Source organism: Tachysurus fulvidraco, chromosome 1, assembly GCF_022655615.1.
Source record: "Tachysurus fulvidraco isolate hzauxx_2018 chromosome 1, HZAU_PFXX_2.0, whole genome shotgun sequence".
In the NCBI taxonomy this organism is placed as follows: Eukaryota; Metazoa; Chordata; class Actinopteri; order Siluriformes; family Bagridae; genus Tachysurus; species Tachysurus fulvidraco.
The window spans coordinates 45384787-45393689 of record NC_062518.1 but is presented as its reverse complement, the minus strand read 5'-3'; the positions used below and the strand labels follow the sequence as shown (position 1 = coordinate 45393689).

Here is an 8903-nt window from a genome sequence, read left to right as displayed (position 1 = left end):
AAAGATAAAGAAAGAATAAGAATAAGTAGGTCTTCAACCGCCGCTTGAAAATAACCAGTGACTCAGCTGTCCGGACCTTTAGGGAAGTTCATTCCACCACCTTGGTGCCAGAACAGAGAAGAGTCTTGTAGTATGCTTGCCTCTTACCCTGAGAGATGGTGGAACCAGTCGAGCAGTGCTGTGCGGTTGCAGTGCGAGGAATGATGAGGGCTTTGAGGTAAGAGGGAGCTGGTCCATTTTTGGCTTTGTAGGCCAGCATCAGTGTTTTGAATATGATGCGTGCAGCTACCGGAAGCCAGTGTAGGGATCACAGCAACGGGATGGTATGTGAGAACTTTGGCAGGTTGAAGACAAGCCGGGCAGTTGCATTTTGGATCATTTGCAGAGGACAAATTGTGTTCATAGGTAGACCTGCCAGCAGTGCATTGCAGTAATCCAGTCTAGAAATGACAAGAGACTGAACAAGTACCTGAGCAGTCTGTGTGGACAAAAATGGCCGAATCCTTCTAATGTTGTAGAAAAGAAATATTATATGTGTATGACCTGTATTCTCTTGCCAAATGAATGATACTGGGTGACAGAGATTCAGTATGAATACAAAGGAAAATTTTATATAATAAATAAACAAACAAAATAAATAAACAAAAACTATTTTGAAAAAATCTTAATCTGTGGCCTTCCATTAGCATTGACTTCATAATACACAATCCCTGTGTCACAAAGTGACATGGTGAAAGAAAGGCAAGTGAGGATCCAATTGCAGTTACTCATTTAATAAACAAAACATAAACAGGCAGGCAAAACACTGAACGGGACAGGGAACAGGAACAGGCAACAGAATACACTAAACACCAACAACGACTCACAACAGGGGAATGAACAAACAGTGTATATATAGTAAACAGGGACCAATCACAAAGCAGAGACAATCAGAGACAAAGACAAAACACCTGGGGAAGAGATGGAATGCAATTAATGTCCATGGTAAGGAATGAGTGGGTGGAGCAAACAATTAACATCAAGGAGAGACGGCAGAGAAACAAGGGGAAACACAGACAGACACGTTACACCCTGTTTGTGTTTCAAACTGCACTTTTAACACAAAAATACATATTAATCACAAGAATCAAACTTTTGGACAATAAATAGATTTTTTTATTATTTGTTTTTTCTGAGCCAGAAATCGCTAAAGTTAATACAAAAATATCTAAGACATAAAAACTATGCAAGTTTTTTTGTGTCTGTGTGTTTAAAATGGTCTATTTTTAAAATAAAAGTGTTGTTTATCACAATGTTTCATTTGATATAAATGTTTACTGCCACCTATTTTTTAATACCAATATTTACCATATGCCTGATCGGATTTATTCAAATAATTTCATCTAATAAAAAAATCTTATTCAGAGAGGTTTCCTCATAATGATTAAGCTTTCACTATTACATATTAATTGACTGCTGCATATCTTAAACAGCTACAACCTGTTTTCTAGTTTCTGAAGGCTGATCCATTTACAAATAGTTCAAGGTCTGTATGGTGTCTCCTGCAAATTAGACCTGCAAATTTAATTTACAACTGTTACATGGTCGTGATGTTCTCCATCAACTTCTGTGAAAGAAGACTGACAGAGTTTAGCTGTCATGATTCAGCCCTTACTTTGGCTACGTGCAGTTGTTTGTTTACGTTTCTCGTCACGTGTCTGCCCCGCCTTCGTCTGCTCCTCCCTGTCTACACACCTGTTTCCCATTGTTATTAACCTGTCTATTTAACTGTGCCGCGTTGCCTTGTGCAGCGTGGAATCTACTTTGGTCTTTGTCCTGTCTCTAGTCTGTGTCCTGTGTCCTGTTTCGTGTTCCTCTATTATTAAATCCTGTTTGTTTGGCTATCCTGCGCTTGGGTCCGCTTCCTTACCACGCGTCATGACATTAGTACAGTACAGTGTTTTATTTTAACATTTGGCAGTTCAAGTAAAATAGTGTGAAATCTCAGCCATCGTGCTGTAGACATATAGGGTAATTTCACTGTATTCTACAATGTCTTTGATGTACATTGAAGCATTTATTGCCTTTTTAGCTGTTCCTACAGACCCTAAATACTAAGGCAGTCCCACTGCCACTGGATCCAGTTTAGTTTAAAAAATGTCTACTGGCCTTAATTTTTCCTTCATGATTTTGCCATAATACTGATCTCATACTTCCACTTTTTTATTCACACATATAGATCTACTATCTGCATGAATAATTTAGTTTGGACCTGGTATATCTAATCTGGGTGTGGATTGTAAGTTTAGTTTCAACTCTTACAAAGGCCTTTTCTTTTTCAGATGTCCTACTAAGTGCACTGTGGACCTGTAGACCCTTCCCATGAGCCATTGCACTCAAGGGAGCCTCGAGGATTGCATAATTATGTATAAAGGTTCTGCAATAAGAACACATGTCTAAAAATGACATTAGTTTCGTTATTTTGGGCGTTGGATTGTTTTGTATAACTCTGTTTTCTTGAGCATGAGCATGCTCAATGTCCTTTAGTGCCCAGGGACGGTGTACTAGCATGGGGTCTCCATCCTTCCCCACTACTTCCACCATGGGCATTTTAATCACACTCTGAAGTTGCTGTTTAACGTCCAAAGTCGAAGCCTTTTCTTCAACTGGCTCAGGATCAGCATTCTCCTTCTGTTTTCCTCTCTGAAGTGCACACCTGTTGACATGACGTAGCCGCTCCCAGACGTGGTCGAGGAGGCGGTCCATCCAGGTCAGAATCATCTGAAAAAAGACTTAAGAAACTGGAGACTTTGTGAGCTTCTCATTGTACTCTGTGTATTCTGTAAATATTGTGTAAATAATCTCTTTGGATTAGATTGTGCTTTTCTTAAAACTTTCTCCTCACATGTGAAAAGATGTCCTTTACATTTACCCTCTTCGTCTTCTTATCTTTTTCAATTTGGAGTAGATAATATTTCTGTGAGTGTTTCAGGCTAACACTGCTTCCATCAGCGAAGACACACTCCGTCACTCATCACATTATTTGTGATACAGAATCAGGACCATAATTAGTTCTCATATAATTCATATTAGGTCATTTGACACACACTGTGTTTTTACTGAGCTTGCTTACTGTTGCCCATCTTAGTTTAATGTTGACAGTCTCTGTGCCTGTACTCTGTGATGTGTGTGTGTGTGTACTTTATCTTTTGTTTTGGCCTTTTCTATTTTCCCCTAACCTGCCTTGCTCTCCGGAGAGTCTACGCCGAGCTCGTCAGCTCTTAGCGGCGAGTTTTCTGAAAACCTCGCAAACAAGACACCTTTAGCACCTAATCCCAGATTAGTGCCGTGCTTTACTTTTTATTTCTAGGCCATGCACTAGGTGCCAATCCAGGTACCTGACTTATCGACAGATCCAGATCTAAATCCTGTCTTTACAGCCCTTTTCACACAGAGACAACCAACAATATAGATTTACTATTCAACAGTAATAAATTTAACTAGGGTTCTCTGGAAAAACACTTACAACTTTACAATTCAAATAAAAAAAATTCTCTCACCTTCCACGTGTCCAATTACTTTTGATTCCAGCGTTGAGGCGGCTCACGGTGAACTCCTGAGTCCTCTCATGCTCATGGCCAATTTTGCAGTTTGAGGTAAAGTTAACAGCCTCCATGTCGCCTGCAGTTCGCGTGCTCAGGAGTTCCCATAGCCGATCCTCAAGCACGGAATCCTGCCGACAACGCCGGCCTGTAGTGGAAGTTTTGAGGTTTGAGAGAATTTAAGCATAAAATATCACACTGGTAGGCACAGGCAAGAGTAAAAAAGGTTTCACATATTTATTGTGTTTAGTTGCGCAGCAAGACCCAACACTCCACATGTAACATGAGAGAGGAAGGGCCCTCCTCATGTATAACATCAGGATTTTATAGACAGAATTTAAACAAAGAAGACATGTATGTGCAAAGAAGACTGCTGATGTGCTAGCATATTAGCTTAACAAAATATTTATTCATTGCTAGTCAGATCAATTATTGGGGCATATGTTGTGCAAAGTATTAGTCTTAACAGATCAGTTTTAATGTGTTACATGAAAAAAACTGCCGAGTGTGTATCTGTGTCCACTAAAATACAAGTAGTACAACAGAACACAGGAAGTGGTAAAACTTTAACACACACCACTGCTCTGTCAGTCAGTCAGTCATTAGAGGGACAGGATGGAGCTCAGTTCACTGCCTGTGATGCTCTGTGAGTAAATGTTCTCTTTGTGTCTTCATTAGAGTGAGTGGTGGGGTATAAAGTTGTTCATCTGCAGTCTGAATGTCCTGAGTGATGATCTTATTGTGTGATTAGGACATTGTGTGTACTTCATCATGACTGTTCAGGTAGATCAGTGTCTCCATATCTGTTATGAGAAGGGTTTAGTGATTTTGATGTAAAAATACTCTCAGTAACTATGATAGTTCAACAGGTAAGAGTACAAGTAGGGAAAGCATAAAACACAAGGTTTAAGTCATTTAACGAGTGTAAATGACTCAGTAATGTTGGAATCTTTACCTTATCTTCTTTGTCCTGCTTTCATCTGCTGCTATGTGACAAATTCTCATGATCATTTGATCTGCTAAAAAAAATAGTTGCATTTGTACTTTCATATGTAATTTATAATAATTAATATTGTTGTGACTGAAATGTCTTTAGCTGCTGTGTTGAGCTTCTGCTGTTTCCGGTACACAGAGATGTTTTTAAAAAAACATGTTAGCATTAACTAGTCATACTGAGAAAATGCCTTACAACCTACATTTTCATGTTTTTTACTGTTATGGTTATATAATTTACTTATTAGTGTTAAAAACAACTTTGCAGTTAAATACACACATCAATTGCCTTTGATACACAGAGGGCAGTGACGATGTTAAAGGCCTGTGAGCAGAGACAAGTTGCCAATTGTGGTTCAGCAAATTTTTCAGCAGAAGGAGGTGTGAAAATGATGTGTGAGGGAGATAATTGACTTTTAAAAAATGACCCTAAGTATGGTGGAGAAACATAATTCCACTAATAAGTATTGTACACAAAGTTCATCAAAAAAATTAACCATATGAGGAAAAAAAGAAAGATTAAAGCCAGGTCTGTGCAGAAGAGACTCCTGGGTAATAGAGTGTGTTCGGAAAGACAAGAAGTATATATTTATTATGTTCTTGCCCAGTCTTTATGAGTGCAATATTTATTTTTAACTGAGAGCTACACTTGGGCTTCCTGAAGAAATAATATTGCATCATGCAGAACATGCAGCATGCTCTCTTCCACAATGAAAGGCAAAATTTTTGCAGAAACAAACACATCTCATTAGCCTTGCACACACAGGGAAGTTACAGAGGCCTGAAAGCAGAGACAAGCTGTCAGTTGTGGTTTTGCTTCTTTTTTGTTAAATCAGCTAATCGTGTTCAGCAGAAGGAGGTGTTTAAATGATGTGTGAGAGCATTAGTCACGAAAGAGACTCTGAGAGGTTAAATGCAGATGTAGGGAGAGTTTAAGGACACACTAGGAAAGGAGTGAGTGGGGAACAAAGAAAGCAGCAAATCAAATAGTGAAGCAAAATATACAACAACAACAACAGAACAAAAGACAAACAGAAATAGCTCCAAAAAGTTATTTACTTCGATGTCAAAGCAGTCCAAGGACAATTGCGGTGAGGCATAAGAGATAAATCCAAAAGAATAAGCAAAGATCAATGATAATCAGTAAATAACACAAAAGCTCAATCTGTAATCTGTGTATTTTGTCACATGCTGGAGGAAACCAGTTCATGCCAGATAATCCTGCAACTTCTTTAATGTTAATGTTGGTCACTCTACAACATCTTTTTTTTTTAATCCCGCACATGTTTAATAAAAAGGTTACGCATTATTCAACTAAGTGCCGGTGATTTGTGTCGTTAATCTAAGCAACAAACGCCACGTGGTGTTTGAAGCAAATACTAAGTAGTAGTCTGTATTTTGGGTTGCAAGTTGTTACGAGGACTGAATTGTACATCGCCATGGCAAAGTTTACCTCTCCTGAGTAGTTAAACTTTTCGAAGCCGATGCATGAACGGACTGGAAACAGAGGTATCGAGTTGCTTTGTTGCTTATGGAGGAAAATAAAGTTGTACAGGTAAATGCCCTAATTTATTCGATGTGAGCGGAGGCCGAGCACATATTCAAGTCATTAAGGTTTTATAACAAGTTTATTGAAGGAGATCGGTAATCATTATCTTGAGCGATTGTGGTAGTCTACCCACACCAGTAAGTTGTTATTGTTATAGAATATAAGAATAATAATAAAGCGTCCCCACATGTTTAATAAAAAGGTTTCGTGGATTTGTGCAGTTACTCTCGGTCACAAAGGCCACATTGGTGATGTCAGGTTTTTCTCCACATCTGAATGATGATATTCAAAGTGTTACCTGGTACATGTACTGTTTTGGAAATACTTTTATACCCATCTCTTGATCAATATTTTTCAATCGCTTTGCAGAACATGATATTTACTTTAGTCTTTTCCACTTAACTTATAAATTATGCAAATTAGTATATCGTATTCCTTTATTACTGTACATGAGTTTAGTTTGTCAAAGCTGTTCTGCTTTCAGTCATACACCGTATCTTTTCTATGTTTACATCATGTTGTGTGTTTCTGTTTGTTTCAGTGCTGATTTCACTCATTCCAGAAACACATGCTGAAGGTATACAGTATATATATTATATATTGCCTTATTTTAAATGATTTAAATTAATTTATTTATGTGTGCATTTCTGATTTGAATTAGAACTGAGAACGGAGTGTTTGTACATTGACATACAAAGTTTAGTTTCATTAAAAAAAGCAATTTTACATGTATGAAGAACAGAATTCACTTCATCTCAGTTATATTTAGTCTTTTCTCTTACAGTATAACAGTTAGTTTTTCTTTGAACTCTCTGTGTATTCTCACACATTGTGTGGCTGATGCTGAGAGAAACCAGACTTTTAGGGAACACATCCTCATCTGAGTGACAATGGATAGTTTGACTGTAAATTATTACTCTTCTATAACTTCATAGTACTGAATCAAATAGTGTTACATGTGTTAAAATGGGTCTTAAGTATCATTAAAGGTTTGAAGTTGAATCTATATCAAACTTATTTATCGACTGTTCAGATCTGAGACTCAACAATAATTGGAAGACTGTTCCATAACTGTGGGTCAGAAAGCTCTGCCACCTTCTGTAGTCTACATGATGGCACCAAGAAAGTTCTTTATGTGTGTTTATTAACACCATATTTATTTTATAGGGCAACCTAAAGCTGTGTTGTCCATAAAGCCTGAAAAACATGTGTACACTGGCGAGAATATCACTCTCAGATGTAACATAGAGGGAGGAGACATTAAGTGGACATACATCTGGTTTAAGAATAATTCCAGTCTACAAACTGAAGGAGGGAAAGACGGACAGTATAAAAACAGCACACAGCAGGAGATCAGTATCAAGTCTGTTAAGGACAGTGGTAACTACACCTGCAAAGGACATATTGGAGACTCTCAGAGCTCAGAGATGAGTGATGCAGTTACACTGAATGTATCAGGTGAGTCTGTGGCAACAACATCTGGATAGTTTTACACATGCAGTATAATTATAGTGAGGCAGTGATTAATAGTACACAGCTAACATTAAAGCAGTAAATCTCATCGTGTCTTGCCCCTGCTATTATGTATCTCATTAGATGATAATTTAATAAAACTTTCTGTATGTTATTGTAAACCAAATCATGAAATTAACTGTGTGTTTATGAGGGAGAGATTCAAAATAAATAAAACCCCAGCTGATGATGACAAGAAGAATGAACTCATTCCTAATGCCTCCTCTAATTACACAGTACAATTAGACTTATATAGGTATTTACTTTATTACATGATTGTATCTTTATAAATGTTATTTTAATTTACTATTCCTCACCCCTTACATGATCTATTATACATAGAGAGATTGTTGTGTATTTATGACTTAAATGTATAAGAATAATTGTGAATTTCCTGTGTAACAGAGAGACCACGGCCAGAACTGAGTGTATCTCCACACAGCTGGCTGACTGAAGGAGACTCAGTAACTCTAAGCTGTAAAGTTACAAACTCCCCTACAGACTGGACATTCAGCTGGTACAGAGTTAATCTCAGTAGATCCAGTCCTGGCTGTATAAAGACTAATCCAGTGCTCCTCTCAGACAGCAGCAGAGGATCTGGTGGTTCCTACACTCTCAGTCCTGCTGCTCTTAAACACACAGGAGTTTATAGGTGTAGAGGAGAGACAGGGGAACGACCCTTTAACACAAACCACAGCCCTAAAAATCCAGTATGGATCACTGGTGAGGAAAACACAACAATGGTCTATTGGAATGTTGAATATAATCAATGTTTGATGTAAAAAAATATATATATTTAGCCTTCTGATTGAGGAATGTTTTACACAGCTGAATAACTAAATTAACTAAAATATAGTTTCATAAATTAAATATAAAAATGTCATCAATTAATTTAAATCAAGCATCGCGGTAGTTCAGGCAGGCCACGTAATAAGCTGCATCAGCTCCTAATCAGCTGTCCACGAGGCGCACCAATCTGGCACGACTTCCGTAATTTCCCCTCCTTTAAATCCTCGCCTTCGAGCCGCTCCTATGCATCGCTGCTGCTGCGATCCAACACCCTCCTCTGTCCCCGACTCCTCCAGCCAGAACCTGTCGCCAGCGCCGATTAAAATCTTCACGTATCGCCCCCATTTATTTATGCATCATAAAAAAATAAAATAAATAAAAAATAAACCTGTAACAAGCTATGCGCACTTCGCGCATTTCCGGCGCAGGCGCACGGACAGGGGTATGGGAAAAATTCTCCCAGAACAGAACCATCCCGC

General features: G+C 38.2%; 1 long non-coding RNA gene across 1 annotated transcript; it reads left to right on the top strand.

The window, feature by feature from the left end:
• The first annotated feature begins 2291 nt into the window (after positions 1-2291).
• LOC125138537 lies at positions 2292-7389 on the top strand. The gene is made up of 3 exons (XR_007137744.1): positions 2292-2749; positions 6665-6700; positions 7291-7389. It is a non-coding gene; the product is annotated as an uncharacterized LOC125138537 (long non-coding RNA).
• The last annotated feature ends 1514 nt before the right edge of the window (positions 7390-8903 follow it).